Source organism: Schistocerca piceifrons, chromosome X (genome assembly GCF_021461385.2).
Source record: "Schistocerca piceifrons isolate TAMUIC-IGC-003096 chromosome X, iqSchPice1.1, whole genome shotgun sequence".
NCBI lineage: Eukaryota > Metazoa > Arthropoda > Insecta > Orthoptera > Acrididae > Schistocerca > Schistocerca piceifrons.
Window position 1 is genome coordinate 264,293,354 of NC_060149.1, and position 26,788 is coordinate 264,320,141.

Genomic DNA, 26,788 nt, shown 5'->3' on the forward strand with positions numbered 1-26,788 from the left:
GTTCCTTCGATTATTACCACAGATCCTGCGGAAGCCCCCTTATCGCATAATAGTGACCCTACCAGCGAGCGTCCGAGGAGCGGTAAATGTTTCGAGCAGACGTTCGCTTGGATGACGGCATTATTCGAGACGGCCACCGACCTGCTGTAACAAGAAACATGATTTATCCGACCCTGCGGCACGTTTCCATTGACCCACGATCCATTCAAGAAGATCCCCGTGCCCACTGCAACCGTAACTGACGGTGTCGTCGGGTCAACATGGAAACAAGTAGAGATTGTTCGCCGCCGAACCCAATTTTCAACAATGTGCGCTGGACTGTGTGCTCAGAAACGCTTGTACTTGCACCAACATTATACTCTGTCACCAAATCTGCCACAGATCTCAGCATATGCTGATTTACAGACCGGGCAAGCCCCTGAACACCACGTTCCATTATGAGGTATTGACTTGCAACATGTTGTCGCCTACTCGTGGTTTTACCTTCCGCCGGCCTTTTTAGCCGAGCGGTTCTAGGCGCTTCAGTCTGGAACCGCGCGACTGCTACGGTCGCATATTCGAATCCTGCCTCGGGTATGGATGTGTGTGCTATCCTTAGGTTAGTTAGGTTTAATCCTTTATTTGGCAGTGTTGCTCTCAAGCAACATCAAATTTACGTTGGCCTTATGGGACAACAAACACTTCCCGGTGCCTTTTACTGGCATTGTTGCCTCCAGGCAACTTTCCTTTACACACTGCGAATGCCAGTTGTTGTAATAGTTCAAGGTTTTCTACACGAGATGGCAGTTTGTGCAGTGGTGTTACAGAGACCTCCTCGTGTGAGCAACAAGGGTGTCTTATTTTGGTTCTGAAAGAGTGGATTTCAGTAAATTGGCAGTAATCTTAGCAGATTTTCTTCAAGAAATACCCAGAGGTGAGCTTACAGCAGAAATATTTCAATATAATATTGTTTTGAATTACATAAATAGTATAAAACTTTTCTGTTGCCTGTGAGCAACATTGCCCATAGTTGGGACATGTGCCATTAGTATATTACATATGCTTACGGCGGATATTCAAAACAATAAAATCGTGACACTTGCAAGCTCATTTTGTGGTGTCCAACCACTCTCAACAGTAAAATGATGGGACAGTAATGCAAAAAGAAGAATTGATGTGCCCTGTCCCAGTATTGTACGTCAGTACAACAAGCATATGGGAGGACTTGATCTTGCTGGTATGCTGATAGAGCTCTACAGAGTACCAATGAAAACTAGGTGTTGGTACATGAGATTGTTTGGATTTATGCTAGATCTGAGTGTTGTAAATGCCTGGCTGATATTTCGAAGAGAATCTCAGGACAATAAGACCACACTGAAGTCATTCAGGGCAGATATTGTCAATGGTTTGATGTTTTCAGGGAAAAGAAAAGTAGGAAGGCCCTCAATAGACATAACACCACCACAAAAGACGAGGAGGAAGCCAACAGCTTCGACTGTTACACAAGATATCCGATTTGATAATATGGAACATTGGCCAGTATATGGTCCCAAAGGTCGTTATCGTTATTGCCCATCTGGATTTTCTACAGTCATCTGTTCAAAATGCAGTCTAGTATTGTGCTTCGTTCCAAAGAGGAATTGTTTCCAAAAATTCCATTTCAAGAAGGGAAAATGAAACAGTTCTATTACACAGCAGGAATGCGTAAATGTGTTTATAAATTAAATTGTTTACGTACAGGAAACCTTTTGCTTGAGGTTATTGGCAAACACTTTTTTTTCTGTAATATGTATAAATGTGGTCTACTGCTGGCAATATTGCTTGTAAGCAACATTTCATAATTTTCATAATTTTTGTCAAAAATTTCTAAAACTGACTGAATTGTATTTCTTTAAGCATAACAAATAAATATAAGCACTGAAAAAAATTTTGTTTTTATTTTCACCGTTTGCCAAATAAAGTGTTAAGTAGTTCTGAGTTACAGGGGACTGATGACCTCAGATGTTAAGTCCCATAGTACTCATAGCCATTTGGACCATTTTTTACCTTCCTTTAACCACCTTTCATAGGAGCTCACGACAGTAGCACATAATCAATCGACCAGCTTCATCCATTTCTCTGAGATAATACTTATTGTTTCATACATTTAATTTCTTGTGTTCAGGACAGGTGTATTTAATGGAACACACACAGTCAAGTAAAGGCGTAGGACATTGTGCCCAAATCGAAATACAAGTGCAGCCGTAGTCATTGGCACCACAGTTAAAAAGCCCGAAGAGAGTCACACGACCAGCAACATAACGCTAGCCCTACAGCACAATCACAAATAATATTCAAAACACAAATCCAGGGAGAAGGTCAGATCAGTGTGTCTGTGGACGTATTGGTGAAAGGTAACAGGAAACTGCGATTCTCGAGAAAAATATATTACCAACTCCCTGAAACACGGTGTGGAGCTCTACCGTATATGACAACTCGACTGGTTTGGTAACTACTGAACGAAGGGTAAACGCTCACATGAATGTGACAAGAATGGCGAACACGGATTTCGTACCTTTCATGACTTGGAACCAAATAGTATATTCCAGCAGGACAATGAGAGTCCTCACACTGCGGTTCAAACCAGAAGTGATTTGAGGAATGCACCGAGTCGTGACTGGCCTGCCCAGCTCCGTGATTCGCCACGTATATAGCATCTCGGGGCTGCGATGCGAAGACGTGTACTTTCGTACCAGCCAGCTATCTTCGAAAAATGATACACAATATGCTTAGCCATGGCAAGGAATTCCTAAAGTTGACATTCGAAGGCTGCTTAGTTTCATGGCACAACAAATAAAACAGTGCATTCGTGCCCCTGGCGGTTACACAGCATACTGATGTTTCGAAAGGAGTTAAATTCCTTTCATTTTCTTTTTCCAGTCCTTATCTCGCGTCTTCACATGAACGACATGTTAATGTGGATTTGGCAACGTTGGACGTAGAGTGTGGCCAGATGGTCTTCCCGTTGCTACACCCTACCCCCAGCCCCCCACCCATCCATCTGCGTGTGGTATTATCTCATGTGAAACTGCCAGAAATTTAAGAAATATTTCCTAATCGAGGAACTGAGGCAGGCCGTGTATACCATCCCGCTCTGCACCGAGTCGGAAGTGGGAAACCGCCTAAAGCCACATCCAGACTAAACGACACACCGACTGTCGCCTTCAATCTGCGGGGCAGATTGGATTCAGAGACAGGACGCGCCTCCCCGAATCCCGGAAGTGCTAACGCGCACTGCTATACTGGCAGGTTACTGGAATTAAAGTAAGAAGGCTTACTGAAAAGTAATGTCTCCCAATTTTTAATCTGTTCTCAATATCGGTTGGGTATATCGTTTCATGCATATTACTCGGTCGATATTCCCGCCTCGCTGACGCAAGCTGCAGCCTCATCCGTAAGAGGGTTCCGAATTGTAGCCTGGGACATGGCAGTGTTTAACGTAACATATCGGTGTAAGAGAAACCCTTGTTGTTGTCGTGGTCTTCAGTCCTGAGACTGGTTTGATGCAGCTCTCCATGCTACTTTATCCTGTGCAAGCTTCTTCATCTCTGAGTAACTACTGCAACCTACATCCTTCTGAATCTGCTTAGTGTATACATCTCTTGGTCTCCCTCTACGATTTTTACCCTCCACGCTGCCCTCCAATTCTAAATTGGTGATCCCTTGACGCCTCAGCACATGTCCTACCAACCGACCCCTTCTTCTTGTCAAGTTGTGCCACAAACTCCTCCCCAATTCTATTCAATACCTCCTCATTAGTTATGTGAGCTACCCATCTAATCTTCAGCATTCTTCTGTAGCACCACATTTCGAATGCTTCTATTCTCTTCTTGTCCAAACTATTTATCGGCCATGTTTCACTTCCATACATGGCTACACTCCATACAAATACTTTCAGAAACGACTTCCTGACACTTAAATCCATACTCGGTATTAACAAATTTCTCTTCTTCAGAAACGCTTTCCTTGCCATTACCACTCTACATTTTATATCCTCTCTACTTCGACCATCATCAGTTATTTTGCTCCCAAATAGCAAAACTCCTTTACTACTTTAAGTGTCTCATTTCCTAATCTAATTCCCTCAGCATCACTCGAGTTAACTCGACTGCATTCCATTATCCTCGTTTTGCTTTTGTTGATGTTTATCTTATATCCTCTTTCCAAGACACTGTCCATTCCGTTCAACTGCTCTTCCAAGTCCTTTGCTGTCTCTGACAGAATTACAGTGTCATCGGCGAACCTCTAAGTTTTTATTTCTTCTCCATGGGTTTTAAAGCCCACTCCAAATTTTTCTTTTGTTTCCTTTACTGCTTGCTCAATATACAGATTTAATAACATCGAGGAGAGGCTACAACCCTGTCTCACTCCCTTCCCAACCACTGCTTTCCTTTCATGCCCCTCGACTCTTATAATTGCCATCTGGTTTCTGTACAAATTGTAAATAGCCTTTCGCTCCCTGTATTTTACACCTGCCAACTTTAGAATTTGAAAGAGAGTATTCCAGTTAACATCGTCAAAAGCTTTCTCTAAGGCACACGCAAACGCTATGAACTCAGTTTCCGACTCGCCTTGAAGATGGCTTGGAGATTTCTAGCCGAAATATCGCAAGAAGAATTGTCGCTGTCCCGAGTGCACGCCCGAAAGATGATGGAACAGCTTTCTCTGAGTCTACAAATGCTAGGAACGTATGTTTGCCTTTCCTTAATCTTTCTTCTAAGATAAGTCGTAAGCTCAGTATTGCCTCACGTGTTCCAATATTTCTACGGAATCCAAACTGATCTTCCCCGAGGTCGGCTTCTATCAGTTTTTCCATTCGTCTGTAAAGAATTCGCGTTAGTATTTTTCAGCTGTGGCTTATGAAACTGATAATTCGGTAATTTTCACATCTGTCAACACCTGCTTTCTTTGGGAATGGAATTATCATATTCTTCTTGAAGTCCGAGGGTATTTCGCCTGTCTCATACATCTTGCTCACCAGGTGATAGAGTTTTGTCAGGACTGCCTCTCCCAAGGCTGTCAGTTGTTCTAATGGAATGTTGTCTACTCCCGGAGCCTTGTTTCGACTCATATCTTTCAGTGCTCTATCAAACTCTTCACTCAGTATCATATCTCCCATTTCGTCTTCATCTACATCCTCTTCCTTTCCATAAAACCCTTTCCAGAAAACCCTAGAAAACTGAAAGCACGAGGTCGATGAGTTAGTCTACACACGGAACACCCTCACCTTCAGCCTGACAATGGCAGATCACACACGAGCGCTGCGACATCTGCGACAACCTGACGTCTTGGTTTCACTGTCATCGATCATCCTCCATACAGTCTCGGCTTGGCTCCATCCAATTCTCATGTGTTTCCAGAAACTGAAGAACACTCATCGGAGCCATCTCTTTGATAGTAATGGCAGTGCACGCAGAAATGAGGTTGTAGCTCCTCCAACAAGTCAAACATTCTACTGTGACACCATGAACAAACTAGTCTTTCGTTGGGAGAAATGTCTTGGTCGCCAGAGTTGCTATGCTGTGAACTAAATATTTAGAAGTGAAGAATAACGATGTAGAATGTTAATAACGTGTAGTTTGTTTAAAAAGGCTTAAGAGTATGCACATAAAAAAATTCAATGGTATTATTTTTCAACACACCTTCGAATAATCATTTCATTCAAGTGAAATGAAGAATATTTCCACACATTTCGATAAATATCTCAATTTTGCCTCATGGTGTAACATTTCATATTTCCGTCACTGTGTAACACCATAGGTTAGACATTACATACCTTTTGTTGATTCATTTAGCTTTATATTTTGTTCAACAACCCATAGTTGACCTCCTGTAATTAGTGTACGATTAATTCGATACTGCAATAAAGTATAATCTCTGTAATGATCTTTTTTCTTCCTCATATAATCTCTTTGGTTATCTTTAAAATTAAATAATTTTATTTAAATAATTTTGTGTAGGACTACCAATATATGCAAATGTTCTGTTTTGCTTAAAATGTTTGTTTGCTATTATGTAAACTGCTGACCTTCACTTAGGATTCTTAGTTATTTTGTATGTAAAAGGTAGTGTGGTTCCCCTCGGGAACGGAACTTAGCAGCGCGCGCAAATTGTGGTTGGTCTAGGTAGAAAAGGTGGAACAAAGAGTCAGTCGGGGACGAGCTACAAAACTGTGAATTGCCCATGTAAAAGTTGTATATTATGCTGGTTCCGAGAGAGGCTTTTACTGACGTTTTCCAATGCCTCGGATGGATGGATAAAGAGCTGAAACTATTCTGAAATTGGTATCTACCATCGCCACCAGGAAATGACGGAGTCCAGCAATTCTACCTGCAAATCCACCTACTAACATGCAATCGCCACCACATTGCGCAATCACTGTAACGGAACACTATAATAATGTACAGTGAAGAATCAGCTTATTGGATGTGTTATTGTACTCAAATATAAGGTAATTTATAACTAAATTTATGTACCTACCTTGATATTTTTCCTTATCATAACTCCTCTGAGGTTCCTCTCCGTTTGAACTAACGTGATTACCGAGTGTCCTTACTGAAAGAACATTAAAGCCAGTGTTTTTGTTAATTAATGCCTCTTGAACATGGTTAAAAGAAAGTTAAAGTTAATGCGGCAAGAGAGTGAGTTAAAGTAAATGATGCTTGCTGAAAATAATTTTCTATTAAAACTGCTTATTAATATGTTGTTGCCAACTTCAAAATTAAAAGTTCTTAAGACTGAAGCTTATAAAGTTGTGCTTAGTAAATGATCACATTGCTGCCTGTTGTAAATCGCAGAAGGTGAGTCACTATCTCACAAATATGTTAACTTTGTGTCTCACTGTAGTAAAAGTGGAAAAACAGCAATTGTGGATAGTTTTATACTCATGCTTGCTAAGCACGTGTTTCTATTGTGAATTGAAAGCGCATATTAATAGTGTAATAGGATCCACAGGTTATCCTTTATGCTCATGATAAATAACAATTAATAGAAGGACCACTATCTATGAAAACAGTAACTCCTTTATTTCAAAGACAGTGAGAAGTAATTTGTTAGTGAAATGTATTTAACTTTCATCCTAAATAGAAAAGTAATTAGCTGAGCGAAACTTAACCTATGACCAGTTCATAATTTTGCAGTAAACTACATTTACAATTTTTTTGTCAGAAAGGAAAATGTTTGAAAGATGATACTGAACCTATGTCCAAGTTATGATTCTACAGTGAATATTAATAGTAATGTTATAAAGACCATTCAGTTTGAATAAGCCTTGAAAGTTATAGTGTGTATTGTTATCTGTTATATTTATGTAAATAGTTTGTTCTGCTCTAGCTGTTAGTTCTAACCTTAACGTTAACATATGCAGGTGTCAGAGTTCATTGCACTCGCGTGTGGCAAAGTATAGGTAGTGTTTGTCCGTTAAAGTTACTCATACTTATTTTCTTGAACAAAAATGTCAATCATTCTCTTGTCTAATTAGGTTGGCGACTGTTTTCCTTATTCTTTGAACAGTGTAGATATGTAAAATATTGTTTGTTTCTGACCTTCAGTTCCGAAAAGCCACCTCCGTTAGGTACAACACGGTTAACATAACAAAATTCCTCTCAGAGGGTAACACTGCTCTGTTGCGTTATACCATAATTGCATTAACAAGATAGTCTCATTTCACGACCTGCCTTCAACCTTAAGGTTATGGTATAGTAGTAGCGGACAGGAGTGTTATAACTGCATTTTGGGGATGCTGTAACTAAGCCTAGCTGATTAATGAGTTCCTGCAGGATCCTAGGTATGTTCATCATCTGTTATTCAAATGGGACTTAATATATGAGGTCATCAGTCCCCTAGACTTAGAACTACTTAAACCTAACTAACCTAAGGACATCACAGACATCCATGCATGAGGCAGAATTCGAACCTGCGACCGTAGCAGCAGCACGGTTCCAGACTGAAGCGCCTAGAACCGCTCGGTCACAGCGGCCGGCATCCGTCATTCGGAATCGTCTATAGCGACAAAGTGCAAGACACAGTTCGCGGTTGCCTTTGGCGTTCCGTATCTAAATAGCGATCTATAACGAAAAATTTGGAAGCTCAGTTTTTCTATCATTACTCTGTATATGGCCAGAGGATTAAGACCAATATTTATACACAAAAAATCATCCTAAAAAATCTTGACTTTGCTTTTACTTCGTGTGGTTTCGAAAATAATGTAATTTAATTTCGATGACATAATATTACTTATTTCATCTCAAATAAGGGAAGTACACAGAAGCACCAGACAAACTGGTATAGGTACGCGCATTCAAATACAGGGATATGTAAACAGGCAGAAGACGGCGCTTACATAAGACAACAAGTGTCTGGCTTACGTGTCAGATCTATTACTGTTGCTACACTCGCGTGTTATCAAGATTTAAGAGAGTTTGAACGTGATGTTATAGTCGGCGCACGAGTGATGGGATACAGCATCTCCGAGGTAACGATGAAGAGGGGATTTCCCGTACGACCATTTCACGAGTGTACCGTAAATATTTGGAATCCGGTAAAACATCAAATCTCCGACGTCGCTGCGGCTGGAAAAAGATCCTGCAACAACGGAACCAACGACGCCTGAGGAGAATCGTTCAACGTGACAGAAGTGCAACCCATCCGCAAATTGCTGCAGATTTCAGTGCTGGGCCATCAACAAGTGTCAGCCTGCGAACCATTCTACGAAACATCATCGATATGGGCTTTTGGAGCTGAAGGCCCACTCGTGTACCCTTGATGACCACACGACACAAAGCTTTACGCCTCGCCTGGGCCCGTCAACACCGACATTGGACTGTTGATGACTGGTAACATGTTGCCTGGTTGGACGAGTCTTGTTTCAAATGGTTTCGAACGGATGGACGTGTACTGGTATGGGGACAACCTCATGAATCCACGGACCCCGCATTTCAGCAAGCGACTGTTCAAGCTGGTGGAGGCTCTGTTGGAGTGATATGGGACCCCTGATACGTTTAGATACTACTCTGACAGGTGACGCGTACGTAAGTATCCTGTCTGATCCATTCATGTCCATTGACCATTCCGAAAACTTGGGCAATTCCAGCAGGACAATGCGACACCCCACATGTCCAGAAATGCTACAGAGTGGTTCCAGGAAAAATCTTTTGAGTTTAAACACTTCCACTGGCCACCAAACTCTCCAGATATGAACATTATTAAGCATATCTGGGATGCCTTGCAACCTGACAGATCTGTACCCCCTCGTACTCTTACGGATTTATGGACAGCCCTGCAGGATTCATGGTGTCAGTTCCCTGCAGCACTACTTCAGCCATTAGTCGAGTCCATGCCATGTTTTGTTGCGGCGCTTCTGCAAGCTCGTGGGGCCCTACACGATATTAGGCAGGTGTGCCAGTTTCTTTGGCTCTTTAGTGTACATGGGGCGTCTCCTGACGTGTATAAATTAAATGAAATATAAATTACGCAATACGTGAATTTTTATATCATTTCTAATGTAAATCTTTGTCACTAACATATCATTCGCCCAGATTAGTGATGAAAAGCAAATAAATGTTATGCTAACAGTGGTGACGACAAGTTGGAATATAATCTCCAGTGTATGTACTACTAAAACGGGACCACGCATTTACGTAATGCTCCTCGGGATATAATTTTAAAATGACGTGCTCAGCGTTGTAGCTCGCTTAATCATTTCATAGTGAAACAACAGTTAGCTTGAATAGTTGCAAAAGCGAGTATTTTTCGAGATACGGCGTCCAGCTGCATGGCGAAGCGAGGCAAGTTGAGGTAGGCTGTGTGAGCCGATGCCCGGCGGCTCCGGCTTAATGTGAGCCGCGCTCAGCAGCAGGTCGGAGTGGCAGCCTTTCTCTTTAATAAGAAAACCGCCGGCATCGGCGTACCACACCGGGAGCTTTTAGCAGTGATAACAGCACACAACCACGCGAAACTGTTATGGACGGCTTACGGAGCGGCCGGCTAACCGTTCCGCCGTTGTAATGCTCCGACCTAACGACAGCTATTACTGAAGGCGACACTTAATCTCACAGAGCGCAATTTTAGCACGTTGTCCTCGTCCACCAATCTGACAGTTTCTTGTTAAGTTTCTTTTAAATGGCACGTCAGCGCGAGGAACAATCATTAATGCCCTGATAATCGCTGGTGGCGTTACTCTAAAGAAAAAGCCATTAAATGGGTGACCTCATTTACTGGTTGGACTGCACTGATATTGACTGGTATTGCCTGCGCGTCTGGCGGCAGGATGTTTGTTCGGCGCGTGCGGAGTGGGCTGCCTGCTTGATATACGCCATGCGGGGAAAGTCTTGTCTTATGAATGACGCAGTACTTCACGTGAAGCAAATTATGAATGCTCGCTGTAAATTCAGGCTGCTCGCTGCTCCACACATCATTCTGAAGAACAAGGGCCAAGTAAATAACGTTCACAATATTCACGAGATGGCAGTACCATACTTGATTCTTGCACGTAATTTTTAAATCCAGGCTCCTGCTTATAATTAGAAGGAAAGAAGCCGTTTTCAGAAAAGTTTACACACGATTCGTCGCATTTATTCAATATTAAGCACTCTCAGATATGTTACTTAGGAAGGTGTCTAAACTGCCTCAAAAATTGCAACACCCTCAGGGATAAGACCATTTTATTGATAACTGATGTGTCAGATAGTTGGAGTACATGAAAACAAAGTCAGAAAAAATGAAATACACGTCAGAGTCAAGGATAGCCAAACAATCGCGTCAGTACACAGTGTATTCCTCTTTGGTGGCAAGGGCAGGCGTGTATTATCACTTTAAATGGATATTAAAGGTGCCTAGCGGCATCGTCTGATGCAATCACCTTGCACATTTAGTTTCAATTCCGCATTGGTGCTTCCGCGCTCTGGAAAGCGATGAAGTTACCGAATCACCATGTCTATACGTGTTCAACTGGCGAATGAGCTGGTATCTTTCTGGAGAGAGCAGTCGCTGTATACCATGAAATTCAACTAGCGTTGCAGCAGCTATATGTATATGTACATTGTCCTGCTGAAAAAGCACGTCACCTTCCTGCCGAAGGATTGGTACACAGATGGTAGTAGCACGGGAATAACAAATTGTTTGCATCTCCGATGGAGATGGTGGGCTGTAGGAGAGCATAGCCCTTTTTAGCCAACAGTTGTAGTTTGCACTGTTGTGACACCGTTTATTTAAGACAGTTGGGTGTTTATTTAATTTTGAAGAATTTTAATTGAATATGGATACATAGTTGAGAAGGCCTACTTTTTTTAACGAGTAGTTGGCGTCTCTACAAACATTGGCCAGATCATTTGCCATTACGTTTCCTTACTTCCAAGTACCGGCATTTGTCTTACGACTGAGGAAAAGGGAAAGACCTCTCGGTCGAAAAAACGCCAGCTGGCATTGTGTGCAATGTAGCCTGCACTGGTCAGGTCTACGATGTACGCTTGTGCGTCCATCACTCGCATATAGACAGAACCTACTCACATCATTGAAGACAATAGAACGCCATTCCACTCTCCATTCAACTCTTTCACGACGCGAGAGTAGCCGTGCTTGGCGGTGTCGTGGTGTCATTGCTAGCCTCGCAGGGAGCACACGTGATCTTAGTCCTGCTGCAAGTAGACAGTTCCCAGTGGTCCTTGGTGCCACATCAGATGCAGCACGTCCACAGATTTCCGCTCTGGATAATGTACGGTTGGCCACTGCTGTACTCACAACGTGTGGATCTTCTGCGTCTGCGATGCACGGTCGTCCAGAATTTGCTCTACGGGTGTAGAAATGTTCCACAGACCACTGCTGAAAGCAGCAACACACCATCCATACATTGTGCCCTGCATGTGCAGCAACTCGTCGATACTTCCATTTAGCTTCCCGCAGGCCCATAATACAGTTCTTTTCAAATGGCTGAAGTTGTTCAGCAGAAGTACGTATTCGAAGGAGGGGCATGGTTGCATCCTAGAATGAATGTTGCAAACACTGTTCAGCTCTAGTCTCAGCACAGATACTGCCTAGAGAGTCAAAACAGAGGGTTCACAGACAGGTTTCCAGCGCACCAACTGGTCGCCGATGACGGTGAGAAATGAATCACTAACAGAAAACCACTCAATATGCAAATATTTTACTCTGGAGCCACTGACAACAGACCTTGAGAGTGTTGCATATTTTTTTCCGGCAACGTATGACATCAGCATGTGAGTGACTTCTATCATCTACATATGCACTCTGCAAACCACCGTGAATTGCATGGTAGTGTGTACTTCCCACAGTACTACATATGACAGTATCTTCCCCTTCCATTCGCATATGGAGCGTAAGAAGAATGACTGCTTAAATGGCTTATAAGTTTCTGTGTACAATTTGGTTAGTTAAATCTTATCTTCGCCGTCCCAACGAATAGGACGCGGACGACACGTTGCGGGATGTAGTATATCAGTAGATTCTTTACACCGACTAGAAATTTTGTCTAAATCTTGTATGATCCCTCACCTTCAACACCTTCAGGTGGAATGATAGGTGAGATGCCAGATGCTGGTTACTCACCTACGGCTTGCCAAACTGACACTGTGTGATTCGCGAATAAAACAGTTGTTACTGAGAAAAATAAACAACTGATCTGTCGCACAGCACAGCTGTCAGTGCATTGTCAGCAGCTGAGCATAATGCGCACGGAAGGAACGCGGAAGCTAACCATGTGTGCCTTGTGAGAGGGAGTTCGAAAAACATTGTCGCAGAAGTAGAGCTGCCGTTGTCAGCAATGCATTTCAACAAATTAAATATATCTAATCACCACATTGGCCGGCCACTGTCGCCGAGTGGTTCTGGGCGCTTCAGTCCGGAACCACGCGGCTGCTACGGTCGCAGGTTCGAATCCTGCCTCGGGCTTGGATGTGTGTGATGTCCTTAGGTTAGCTAGGTTTAAGTAGTTCTAAGTCTAGAGGACTGATGACCTCAGATGGTAAGTCCCATAGTGCTTAGAGCCATTTGAACCATTTGTTGGTCTCTTTGGGCTAGCAGTTCGATGTCGCCTGCTGTGGGCCCAACTAGTGGCGTAGTATTGTCAGATTGCAAATGGAACGTGAATGTCGTTAAATGAAAAGTGAATACCTCTGATGACATGTTTAGTAACAAAAGTACAATTTTCAGACCAGTCTTGTCTTCAAATACTAAATGCTATTTCGACTGCTGCGGTTTAACAGCAGTCTGTTCAGCAACAGGTACATCGCAGAGGGTTTAGGGTGTAAGATACTGCCCTCCCTTCAGGTACCTCCACGATCCTTGTTTCAATAGGATAATCGCCAGACACATGTGAGGATGGACGTACAAACCTTCTTCAAAGAACGGTCGGTATCGCTATTTCTATGACCTGTACGTTAGCCTTTAGCATAGTTTACACCAGAACGAATGCAAGGGAACACAAGCGAATTTCCATTCTCAAATCACTAGTGTTCGCTACCTGTGAACGAGCGTTTACCCTGGAGGGAACGAAATAAAGAACGAGACAATGAGCATCAAATGGTTCAAATGGCTATCAGAGCCACTATGCGACTTAACTTCCGAGGTCATCAGTCGCCTAGAACTTAGAACTAATTAAACCAAACTAACCTAAGAACATCACACACATCCATGCCCGAGGCCGGATTCGAACCTGCGACCGTAGCGGACGCTCGGCTCCAGACTGTAGCGCCTAGAACCGCACGGCCGCTCCGGCCGGCAATGAGTGTCGAAGCATGCGAACATTGTTAACACTGCTTTCACGTTTATTTGCCGCTAACGTCAACGGAACGTAGCTTTCATTCGATACAACACTAGTTATAGTCGCAATACTATAGTCAGAAAAGATTTTTTTGTGTGGATAACGTACTGCTGGTGATTAAGCAAGCATATCGGCGTTCTGAATTTTCACACAAACGTGAAACGCGTGGTGGTAACGCACTTACACTGCTCTGCAAAATTTAAGAAGGTAATATATAAAGCAACATAAAATATTAACCACTCGTTGAAAATGAATGAAGTGCGGGAGCATGTTGCCAGCAGTGCGCAGAAAGCTGGAGGTCAGTGTGACTATAGCGCCAAATGGGGTTCGCCGCGCAACACGAGGCAGTTGAAGGAACGGGAAAAGACAGTGTGTGTCAATCAGCGACTAGTTACGGTGCACTGTAGTGGTGTTTTTCATTGGAACATGGCTCAGAGACTACATGTCTCAAACTGGTAGGAGGACGATATCTGACAAGTGCAATCCAGGAGTTTGTTATTGGCTCACAGCATTTTCAGCGTGCATGGGGAGCCTTCTGCACCGCAGGTGTTGCCGCCCAAAGGACAGGAGGTGGTCGACTACGGTCAACTACAGCAGCAGATGGCCACTACAGTGTGTAACAGGTTAGAAACGGTCCAAGTCAACCACTGCAACCACACTTAACAGGACTGCAACGTATGAAATTTTACGCTCCATGTCTGCACGGAGACTGCATAAAAATGCTCTCTTTGCCAGACAACTAGTACGTCGTGTATCGTTGAAACCCACACATTGGCTGCATCGTTTGCAATGGTACCAAAAGCATAGCGAGTGGACCAACGAGGAGTGATGTTGTGTGCTCTTCCCGGATGAGAGCAGATTCAATGTGAGTAGTGGTTACGGATGGAACTCATATGGCGAGAGGTGGGAACACGTAATGCACCCAGGAACATTGTCGAACTGTGCGTCTCAGTGCGTATTTCTTTCAGTTACCTTCTGTACAGTACTGCAGCATGTCTTTCTAAGTATATGCCAAGTATCAACAAATTATGTTTCTTTGTATTGACACATCATACGAAAGCTACTTTGGTCCTTAAATTTAGCACACCATTGTATCACGAATATTCCCAAGTGTCAGTAAACGATATTGATGAAACTTCATGGGTGAGTAAAGGGGCAAAATTTTGCAATATGTATTTTTTGTTTGTGCCGAGTTTCATATTTAAGGGGTGAAACACACCCCAAAAGGCAGTCTGTCATATTAGGTTTGGAGGGAATATCTTCGAAAAGATGAGATATAAAAATGTTTCTCAAATAAAAGTTGATTTGTAACTAGCGTTCTTTAAAACTGTATACTCGAATTTTGTAAAAATATGACGTTTTTCAATATACCCCACTACAATTAATTGATTTTGAAAACTGAAAACTTTTGCTACAACATATATTAAAGGAATCTTTCAAGCTATATACATCCATATGTAATAAATCTGGTTTCTGAAATGCTGTTTTTGGAAATTAAGCTGTACACAATTTGCTGTCAGACTATTTTCACCATACCTAATTAAATATCCGAACATTCGTTGTTAGTCTAGTTATTTATTTTACTTATATTTCTTTTATATTTTCAATTGTTGTTTCACATTTACATTCCTTTCTTTAGTTTACAATACAATAATGATAATCATTACAATAATGATTATCTGTAAATAAATGCTTAAAACGTATAGATGACGGAGAACACAATACAAAACAAAATTCAGTAGTATTTCAAATTGTCACGGATGATTCTTTAAATACCCTGATTTGTATCAGACATATTTCAGTGCATTGGTAAGCCTTGGCGAAGAAAATCGATTATGTACTAGTGACTGCAACTTAAATATATTGTTTCACAAATGTAGATTGACATCAGAATCATTCAACAGCACTAGATCTGAAAATCTTGACACAAAGCTCTTCCAACATCGAAAGCCGCTAACATCCCACGACTGTACCTTTCCGGTCGAGCCCTTTGGGATCACCATATGAAGAAGTTCCTTGCTCACATGTTACCAAGGTTGTTCCGATTATGTTGCACATTTTTGGCTACTATTTTTTAAGTAGAAAAAGTTGTCCAGAAGGAATTATTTTGGGTTGGATTTAAAACTTTTTTTGCTACCTGTCAGACATTTTATTTTATTGGGAAAATTATCAAAAAATTTTATTGCTGTGTATTGAACTCCTTCCTGAGCTACAGACAGCTTTAACAATCGGTAATAACGGCCATATTTTCCTGTAGTGTTGTAGGTATGGATATCACCGTTCTTCCCAAATTGTGATGGATGAATTATGACAAATGTCATTAGCGAATTTCTGTATTGCGACAGTGTAGTTAAAATGCCTAACTTCTTGAAGAGGTACGTATAAAACTACCACGGGAGAAGACTATTTATTTTTCTTATTGCTCGCTTTCCCTTATTTTTTCATTAAACAGTGCATATGTTAAAAATGACTCAACTCGTCTGCACGTACACTTTCTTTCAAATAGCGAACATTACTGAAACTAATATTTACTGGATGTTGTTATTTTAAAGAAGACATTCGCACTACATCCAACAATATTGAACACCTATCTTATAGACAACAATAGTAAGATTTAACATAGCGCAGCGCAGCTTAAAATAAAATTAGCGTAGATTGCTGCTTTCAGCTTTAAAAATAATTTCAATGTGTTAGCTACATTCGATTTGGCGCAGAGTATGACCTAAAGTGTAGCAGACGTTGAGTAGCTACCCACCAAATTTTTCAATGCAAACTCTAGGAATTATTTACGATTAGTTACTTAAATTAGAAACGTCATAATAATTACGAGTAATAATTAAAAGCTAAAAAGTTCATTGCGAAGATGGGAAATTATTAAAATTTAAACCAGTTAGTTTTCTCAAATTAGTCCATATGTGTATGTCTTGCTCAAATGAATTGGAAATCGAATGGCTGCACGGCAACGCGGAGGAGCGGTGAGAAACTCGATATGCAACGATTTAGAGCCTCGGTTGCAGAAAACGTTTCACCACAGCATCATTGCATGACGAGCTCTCGCGCCTGTGACTGCTGCCTACCATGTGTCTGTCTTTTTGATGGCAAGATTCCTGTCGCGCCAGTGTACCAACGTCTAATGCTGCCGTTCCTGCTTACGTGACATATTGATGACACAGCAAGTCCAAAAAGTTTCGATACTGCATTAATTAAAAATAAAGAATCATTAAGATGATGATTTTAATGCTGCAGGTGTTCTAATTAGTCTCTTCCGCGTTGATTACAACGCACAGAATGTTCATAAAATAATGTGGAACTGTCAGAAAAGTCCTTCTTTGGGATGTTTTTCAACTCAAGATTCATACTGCTTTGAATCTAGTTGTCTCATCAAAGCGTTGATCCGTGGTGAGAATTTCTGCACGTTATCGTTTTAGGTCCTTATTAATAATACCAAGTCTCATCACTGGTGATGATTTTTTGCAGAAAAGAACTGCCTGCGTCTTACATTTCAGTCAGGTCGTGGCAGGCGTGCAAGCGTCTTTGTAATTTTTCGGGAGCCAAGGTGTTCTGGACAAACTTTGTACACACTTTTCTCGTGAAACACCCAGACATATTAAAGCTGTGAGCTGGACCAGGACTCGAACTTGATACATTTGTCTTTTGCAGGAAGACTGACTGAACTATCTACGGACGACTCAGGACCTACCCTCACAGCCTTACTTCCGCCAGTACGTACCTCATCTCCTATCTTCCAAACTTCGCAGATGGTCTCCTACATACCTTGCCTCCTGAAAGAAAGGATACTGCAGAGATATGGCTTAAGCTGTCGGCACACGGTCCGTGCTGTCGAACGTCAACCTTAAGTGAGCCGAGCTGAACGTGCTGCTGAACGCTCAGAAACGATGCGACTTGTGCATACGGTACTTGGGCCCCAACGTGGTATACACTCGCAATGCGCTTCAGCGGCAGTTGTCCATATCTAGCTCTTAAATCGCACTTTTTACAAAATGAACGGGCGTAAACGTCCTAAATTGGCCCTATTAAAGCGTACTTGAGGCCCTTGCCCATATGATAGACAGGTTGTTCTGTCCGTAGTACACACAAGTAAAAACTTCAATATCCGTGAAAATATTAACACGTAAAAATGAAAGTACCATATTCAGTCAATGAGGACATCTTATATGTGAAAGTTCCATCACAAACAGTGCGATACAAGTATACGATATTTCTCCATGAAAGATAAAAATTATTTCATCATTCTCACTTTTTAGCAAAACTCCAAGCTCATTCTTACTTGATCACTGTTGCTACTCAGTAGCAGAATCTCTACACGTAAATTACAAAACTCAAAATAAAAATAAGGGCAAAATATCTTACTGCACATAGTGCAAGTTGTAGATTAAGCCAATCGAAGAAACTCACTCCTTAAATTGAGTGCACTTACATTTACATAACATCGAATATTGTAGTATATTCTTATATTAGACTAATAAGAAAGCATAAGAACATATTAAAAATGCGAAGGTTAGAAAAAAATATTTGGATAGAATGTCGTGTGACGCGAACCACCAATACTTCATTAATTTATCGCCGACCCTGCAACACCACTCATTGCGCTTTTTTTAAAATAACTCATGTTGATCCTCGTTGTTAATTGCATTTGTTCGGGGCGGACGTCCCATGACACCCATTCGAGTTCATCGTCGAGCCATTCACTCAGTTTCTTCTACTTTTTTTTTTTTTTAATTTACACACACAGGGCAGCTAACCCTATGACCGAACGTGCTGAGCTACCGCGCACTTATGGCGCTAGTTACCATATCCTGAAAGTTTTAACTGTAGCTACATCACTCTCCCAAATTTAATTACAATAAACTGTACCAAGAACAACGTGTTTTTAATGGATCTTCAACATGCCGTTGTCTTCAAATGGCATGTTCTCGTAATATGCAAGTTACAATAATTCGAATATGTCGTTCCTTGTCATTTTATTACAACGAATCGTGCAATTAACGGCGGGTTTTCGATAGCTCCTCAGGTTGCTAGTGCTCAGAAACGGCATACATACATACGGGCTTCAACTGAAAGCCAATATAGCGCCTCACAACTCTGCACCGAAGAGAGATGGCGTGTATGTGACGTCGTGGCACTCTGCCATATCACTGGTCAACGTTCAAACGCACGTTCATTATATCTGACATGCTAGACATTACTCTGCAAGTTCGGAAAGACTCCCCAACGTATTATGCCACGCTATGACGTCAGAAACTGTGCTCAGTACGCGTGTCGACTGCTTTAGCCACAGCCAAGGGCAGTGGTCGGCAAACAACGGCTCGCAAGTCACTCGTGCTCTTTGCTCCCTGAGTGTGGTTTTTTTCACAAAGTGCTTGATTCAAAATGTACAAATGTGTGTGAACTCCTAAGGGACCAAACTGCTGAGGTCATCGGTCCCTAGACTCACACACTACTTAAACTAACTTATGCAAAGAACAACACACGCACCCATGCCCGAGGGAGGACTCGAACTCAGGAGGAAGGGGCCGCGCAATCCGTGACATGGCTACTCAAACCACGCAGCCACTCTGCACGGCTAGATGTTGGCGCGCACGCACAGTGCGACTGAAGCTTTTCGATGGAATCTTTTCAATGTTAGAAAAAGTTTTTCTAATCGAAAACAAATTATCTTTTATTTGCTCAAGATTTTGAAAGAGAAACTTTAATTCGCTTCCCAATACACAGGACTAATTTCTCAGTTCACATTAAACGACGAGTCCCAGTGTTGAAATTTCTGATGTCAATCCATGTTTCGTGAAGTTCTTTGTTTTGCCTGTGACTACTAGAATTTTCATGTGACCTCTATGTCATATGCATTCCATAAAAATATGGATGTGTGCATACCACAATTTGCTCTGTAGCTACCTTCCAGTACAAACAAACAAACATCGTCCAAAGGTACGGACCGCCCGACGTGCTATCCTCAGCCCTCAGGCATCACCGGATGCAGATATGGAGGAGAATGTGGTCAGCACACCATTCTCCCAGCCGTTGTGTTTTCGTGATCGGTGCCCCTACTTCTCAGTCAAGAAGCTCCTCAATTAGCCTCACAAAAGTTAAGTACACCCTGCTGGCCAACAGTGCTCGGCAGACTGAGACAGTGACCCATCCAAGTGCTAGCCAAGCCTGCGTCTTTACATTCACCGTCAATAGTACTTTAAATCATGGGAATGGAGATAATAGTATCTCTATGACCATTTAAAACTGCTGAACCATGTTTTCCGTTTCCAACAACTCCTTGTGAACCCTTGTTTTCAGCTCCAAGTGGATTATGAAAACTTAAGACAAGTGCTCAATGTCCTGGTTTTCAAAAGCAACTATGAAATAAACAAACTGCCACGCTTTCCCAAATTTAGACTATAACTTTTCCCTAGTGTGCCTGTATCCAGTGTAACCATCAATTTCCATGTAGTTATCAGCAATTCTTTTTCGATTTGTATCAAGTAGTTTCTCAAGCCTTGAACTAAGCATGTTAGAAATGATTTGCTCCCAGCCAATAAAGGTTCAAACCCCTTTATGGAAAATGCATAGTGCTGAATCTGCATCCCATGCTTGGATGTGTGGTTTCAGAATACTAATGCCTGGATGCATACTTTCAAATTACTGGGGCTGACTAAGTGTCCCACCCATGCCAGAGGTTCATGCTTGTGTCTTGTTGATGGACTCTTCTACACTCCACTGAGAACACTGATGTTGCATCTCTCCTTACAGAAGCAGCCCTACATGCAGGCTGATATGGGTAGTACATTAATGAGAGTTCTGATGCAAAGAGCATTTTCGAGTAAAAATTCCAGGTTGCAAACCAAGAATCTAATTTTGTAGCATTCCCCAACAAAATTCTGAATAAATACAACAAAAACAAATTGGCCAACAAAGTTGAGCTATTTAAAAATTTTAAAAATTACTTTAAAGGAAACTGTAATTTAATTAAAAGAAAAATATAAAAATTTTTAAAATTTATTCAGATTCAGTAACATGAATTGGACGATCTTTATTTTTTTCACCCTGATAAATAAGTAACTTAACTATTTTATCAAATTTGTCATCATCATTTGTAAAGATTTTAGTATATCGATCTCGAAGAGTGATATTATATTCATCATCTAAAAGTAATAAAATTTGCTAGGTAAAATTTCAGCTTTTGAAATAATATACAATTTATGATTTTTAAGTTCTGATAATTTAATGAGCACTCCTGAACAACCATTACTATAACTGTTAAGTTATTTTCAATGGTACCATTCATTTTTATTTATATATTTTCTCTAGTTTAATTAAAATATATCAAAAGGAAATAATAACATGAAGTTAAAAGTTCTTTTAATTTTTCTAATTTTTTATTTATGTAATTAGAAATTTTCAGTTAACATTCTGTGTTGTTTACCATAAGTTTAATACTTTTTTCCATATGGAATAACATCTGCAATTGTATCATTTAAAATATTATTTCTTACAGAATGCACTTAATTTCATTGTTTTTTTAAAGTAAAAAAATGCATTCTTCTAGAAATATGAACTACATAAATATGATAATTTTGAGTAAAATTGAATGCACTTATATTTACATCATTATTTAATTGAAGTACTCTTTTTAAATCTCTAAAAGAATGATCAGCTTTTAAGAAGTTATTTGGTGGTTCTAGATTCCATAATTCATGAGGGAAAACTTCATTTCTTCCATTTTCAAGATAGATATTTTGTAATTTAACATGATCGAATAAAGAATATTCAGGTAATTGATTTTTTTTTCTATTACTTTGGAAGACAACGAAAATAAAGTAAGGCATATCAAATTCTGTAGACTTACAACAATTAGTAACATATAGTTCCAAATTTCTTTTTCCTTGTAAACCAGTAACTTCAATTTTTTGGAGTTCAAGAAAGAAATTGAAATTTTTGATTTTTAGGTTCTTCGTGTTCTAATTAAAGTGAATATTCTGGATCATATTTAACAATAGGAAAACGGATTTCCATACTTTTAACAAACATTTAACCTTCTTTTTCTGTAGCCCAACAAAGAACAGAATCTTCTTGAGCTTTTGTCGAACTCCACGAAAAAATAACAGTTAAATCACCTTCAAACATTATTTCTTCATAAACTTTAAGAAAACCACCATATACTTCTGAATGATAAAGAACTTCATTTTGTATACAATATGTCCCTCCATATTTAATTCATTCGAAAGGGATGAAGTTAATCGAATAAGAATTGAAGAAGGTACAAATGCATGTTCAATTCTAGACAAAATATTATTTCCTCCGTTAATGGTAATAACATCAAACAATCTTAAAACATTATTATCAGTCAGTTTAATATTGGATCTGCTATGAGAAAAAGCAGTCCCATCTGAGGGAATATCATCAAAAATCATATAAAGTTGTAAAAAATTTGGATGAATCTGACCATCACCAATGTTAATATTAATTCCAGTTTAATTTAAATAACTTTTTTGTTTTCTCATTAACACGAAGTGACTAAAATTGATAACTTTTGAATTGGGTCATGATTTATTAAGGAAAAAAATATTAATTGATTTCTACAACTATTACATAAGAACCATCAAAGACAATTAAATTATCATTTTCGTCAGCTATAGTTGTTTCTAAATTGTCAACAGTATCGAAAATTGAAATTTTTGTAGGATGATCTGATTCATAAATTACTGGATTAGGATGATCTGATTCATAAATTACTGGACCACCAAATTCAGAATTTGGTTTATATGAAGTACTAATATTAGTTTCTCAATGAAAATGATCATTATGTTAAGTAAATATTCCAGCAGCCAAAGTAAAATTTTCATTAATTGATTCAAATGGAATAATTTTAGGAACATCTGTAGCTACATTTTTAAAATTAGGTTGAATAATTTGATTATTAAATTCTAAAACTTTACCAACACAATCTTTTTTCTATAAATAATGTAACATCACTATTGATAACAATTCTATTTAAAATTTCACATGCTTTAATATAAAAATTTGAATTTTACAAATGAATACATTTTTCTAATGTTTTCAAACTATGTAGGCCAACAGAAATTTCTGTTATTTCTCCATCACAGTAAGTATTATTATTTTATGATGTAATATTTGGAGTTACAAAAGTTGAATCAAACCAACATGTGAACCCATTTGATAAGTTTCTCTTATTGGTGCTGTTAATTGGTTTTACAGAAGATAAGAGTTATCACTCAGTTGAAGTAATCTATTCATTTATCTCAGCAAAAATTGTGTAAATAAATGACAGTTTGAGAACGAAAAATAAGAATTACGGAAATGAAATTAAAAAACAAAATTCTATTCAATGTGCAATTATTGGACCAAGAGTTTGTAGAAGAATACTTTAATCATTGATAATTATATTTTAGCATCTCAGTGGTTTAACAGGAAAAAATTAATCATTTGTATGTTTATTCAAGAAGTTTAGATCAAAGTATCAAGAATTTATAAAAAATGTGAAAAAATTGAGGATAAAACTAATGAAAAAATTTTTAATCTCACTGAAAGTAATTATTCCATTAGATGAATGTGAAGATAATTCAGTTGTGGTTTAGGATGATTTCATCCTTAAAAATCGAGATAGGTTAAGAGAATATTTTTCGAGATGTAGACCTAAACAAATAGAATGTTTTATTTCAGTCAAACTTATTCAAAAATACCAAATCAATAGTTGCACATAATATTATTTTTTAAATATTTTTAGACAAGAAGACAAAATTTAAATGATATTTGTCACGAATTTATTGATAGCGATTTAATGCTTGTTCTAGTTATATTTAAAGAGATATGAAGTAAATGCTTGGTTATAGGTAAATTTGGTTTTAATACAATAGATAGGGCAAGAAACATCACTGATGGTAAATATAGAGAAGAGATTAAGAAATTTAACCTAAGTCTTGAACATAAATATTGAATGGAAACGTTAAACATAAAATGTTGAACATAAATGTTAAATGTAAAATAAATCAATTATTGTAACTTTTATACTTATAAAATGTTTCTAAAATACGATCCAGAAATTGTTAATTAAACCAATAAGAAAGTAAAGGAACAATCAAAGGAAGAGTTTAAGAAATGGAAAAAACAACCAGTAACAAACTATAACACATTTAAAAAAGAAATCAACCATTTATCGATACTATAGAAAATGCTACCCAAGGAATTGAAGGATTCAGAGAAAAAGTTTTAAAAGCAATTCCAGAAAATAGAGAAGTTGAAAAACACATTGTTCCTTATAATCAACATTATTTGGAAGAATTTAATGATTTCCAATGATTAAACAGTGTGGAAGTCCACATTTTGACAGTACTTTAAGAGAATTAGATATAAATAGCTTGCAGAGAGTAATGAAAAAGAAAGAATATTACAAAACAAAGATGTAAAAAAAATAAATAGGGGTAATGCAGGAGTAAGTTTAATAATGAATAAAAGAAATAGGAGTTTGGGTAAGCTACTACAAGCAACATAGTGAACGCTTTATTGTGGCCAAGACAGACACAAATCCCATGCCTACGACAGTAGTACAAATCTATATGCCAACTAGCTCTGCAGATGACGAAGAAATTGAAGAAATGTATGATGAGATAAAAGAAATTATTCAGATAGTGAAACGAGACGAAAATTTAATAGTCATAGGTGACTGGAATTCAATAGTAGGAAAAGGAAGAGATGGAAACGTAGTAGGTGAATATGGTTTGGTGGGTAGAAATGAAAGAGTAAGCCACCTGGTAGAATTTTGCACAGAGCACAAATTGGTTCAAGAATCATAAAAGGAGCTTGTATACATGGAAGAAGCCTGGAGATACTGACAGGTTTCAGATAGATTATATAATGGTAAGACAGAGATTTAGGAACCAGGTTTTAAATTGTAAGACATTTCCAGGGACAGATGCGGACTCTGACCACAATCTATTAGTTATGAGCTGTAGGTTAAAACTAAAGAAACTGCAAAAAGGTGAGAATTTAAGGAGATGGGACCTGGATAAACTGACTAAACCAGAGGTTGTACAGAGATTCTGGGAGAGCATAAGGGAACAATTGACAAGAATGGGGGAAAGAAATACAGTAGAAGAGGAATGGGTAGCTTTGAGGGATGAAGTAGTGAAGGCAGCAGAGGATCAAGTAGGTAAAAAGCCGAGGGCTAGTAGAAATCCTTGGGTGGCAGAAGAAATACTGAATTTAATTGATGAAAGGAGAAAATATAAAAATGCAGTAAATGAAGCAGGCAAAAAGGAATACAAACGTCTCGAAAATTAGATCGACAGGAAGTGCAAAGTGGCTAAGCAGGCACGGCTAGAGGCCAAATGTAAGGATGTAGAGGCTTATCTCTCTAGGGGTAAGATAGATACTGCCTACAGGAAAATTAAAGAGACCTTTGGAGAAAAGAGAACCACGTGTATGAATATCAAGAGCTCAGATGGAAACACAGTTCTAAGCAAAGAAGGGAAAGCAGAATGGTGGAAGGAGTATATAGAGGGACTACACAACGGCGATGTACTTGAGGCCAATGTTATGGAAAGGGAAGAGGATATGGATGAAGATGAAATGGGAGATGCAATACTGCGTACAGAGTTTGACAGAGCACTGAAAGACCTAAGTCGAAACAAGGCCCCAGGAGTAGACAACATTCCATTAGAACTACTGACAGCCTAGGGAGAGCAAGTCCTGACAAAACTCTACCATCTGGTGAGCAAAATGTATGAGACAGGCGAAATACCCTCAGACTTCAAGAAGAATATAATAATTCCAATCTCAAAGAAAGCAGGCGTTAACAGATGAGAAAATTACCGAACTATCAGTTTAATAAGTCATAGCTGCAAAATACTAACGCGAATTCTTTACAGACAAATGGAAAAACTGGTAGAAGTCGACCTCGGGGAAGATCAGTTTGGATTCCGTAGAAATATGGGAACATGAGAGGCAATACTGACTCTACGACTTATCTTAGAAGCTAGATTAAGTAAAGGCAAACCTACATTTCTAGTATTTGTAGACTTGAGAAAGCTTTTGATAATGTTGACTGGAATACTCTCTTTCAAATTCTAAAGGTGGCAGGGGTAAAATATACTGAGCGAAAGGCTATATACAATTTGTACAGAAACCAGATGGCAGTTATAACAGTCGAGGTACATGAAAGGGAAGCAGTGGTTGGGAAGGGAGTGAGACAGGATTGTAGCCTCTCCCCGATGTTATTCAATCTGTATATTGAGCAAGCAGTAAAGGAAACAAAAGAAAAAATTGAGTAGGTATTAAAATCCATGGAGAAGAAATAAAAATGTGAGGTGTGCCGATGACATTGGAATTCTGTCAGAGACAGCAAAGGACTTGGAAGAGCAGTTGAAAGGAATAGACTGTGTCTTGAAGGTAGGATATAAGATGAACACCAACAAAAGTAAAATGAGGATAATGGAATGTAGTCGAATAAAGTCGGGTGATGCTGAGGGAATTAGATTAGGAAATGAGACACTTAAAGTAGTAAAGGAGTTTTGCTATTTGGGGAGCGCCGGCCGGTGAGGTCGTGCGGTTCTAGGCGCTTCAGTCTGGAACGGCGTGACAGCTATGGTCGCAGGTTCGAATTCTGCCCCGGGCATGGATGTGTGTGATGTCCTTAGGTTAGTTAGGTTTAAGTAGTTCTAAGTTCTAGGGGACTGATGACCACAGATGTTAAGTCCCATAGCGCTCAGAGTCATTTCAACCATTTCATTTGGGGAGTAAAATAACTGATGATGGTCGAAGTAGAGAGGATATAAAATGTAGACTGGCAATGGCAAGGAAAGCGTTTCTGAAGAAGAGAAATTTGTTAACATCGAGTATAGATTTAAGTGTCAGGAAGTCGTTTCTGAAAGTATTTGTATGGAGTGTAGCCATGTATGGAAGTGAAACATGGACGATAAATAGTTTGGAGAAGAAGAGAATAGAAGCTTTTGAAATGTGGTGCTACAGAAG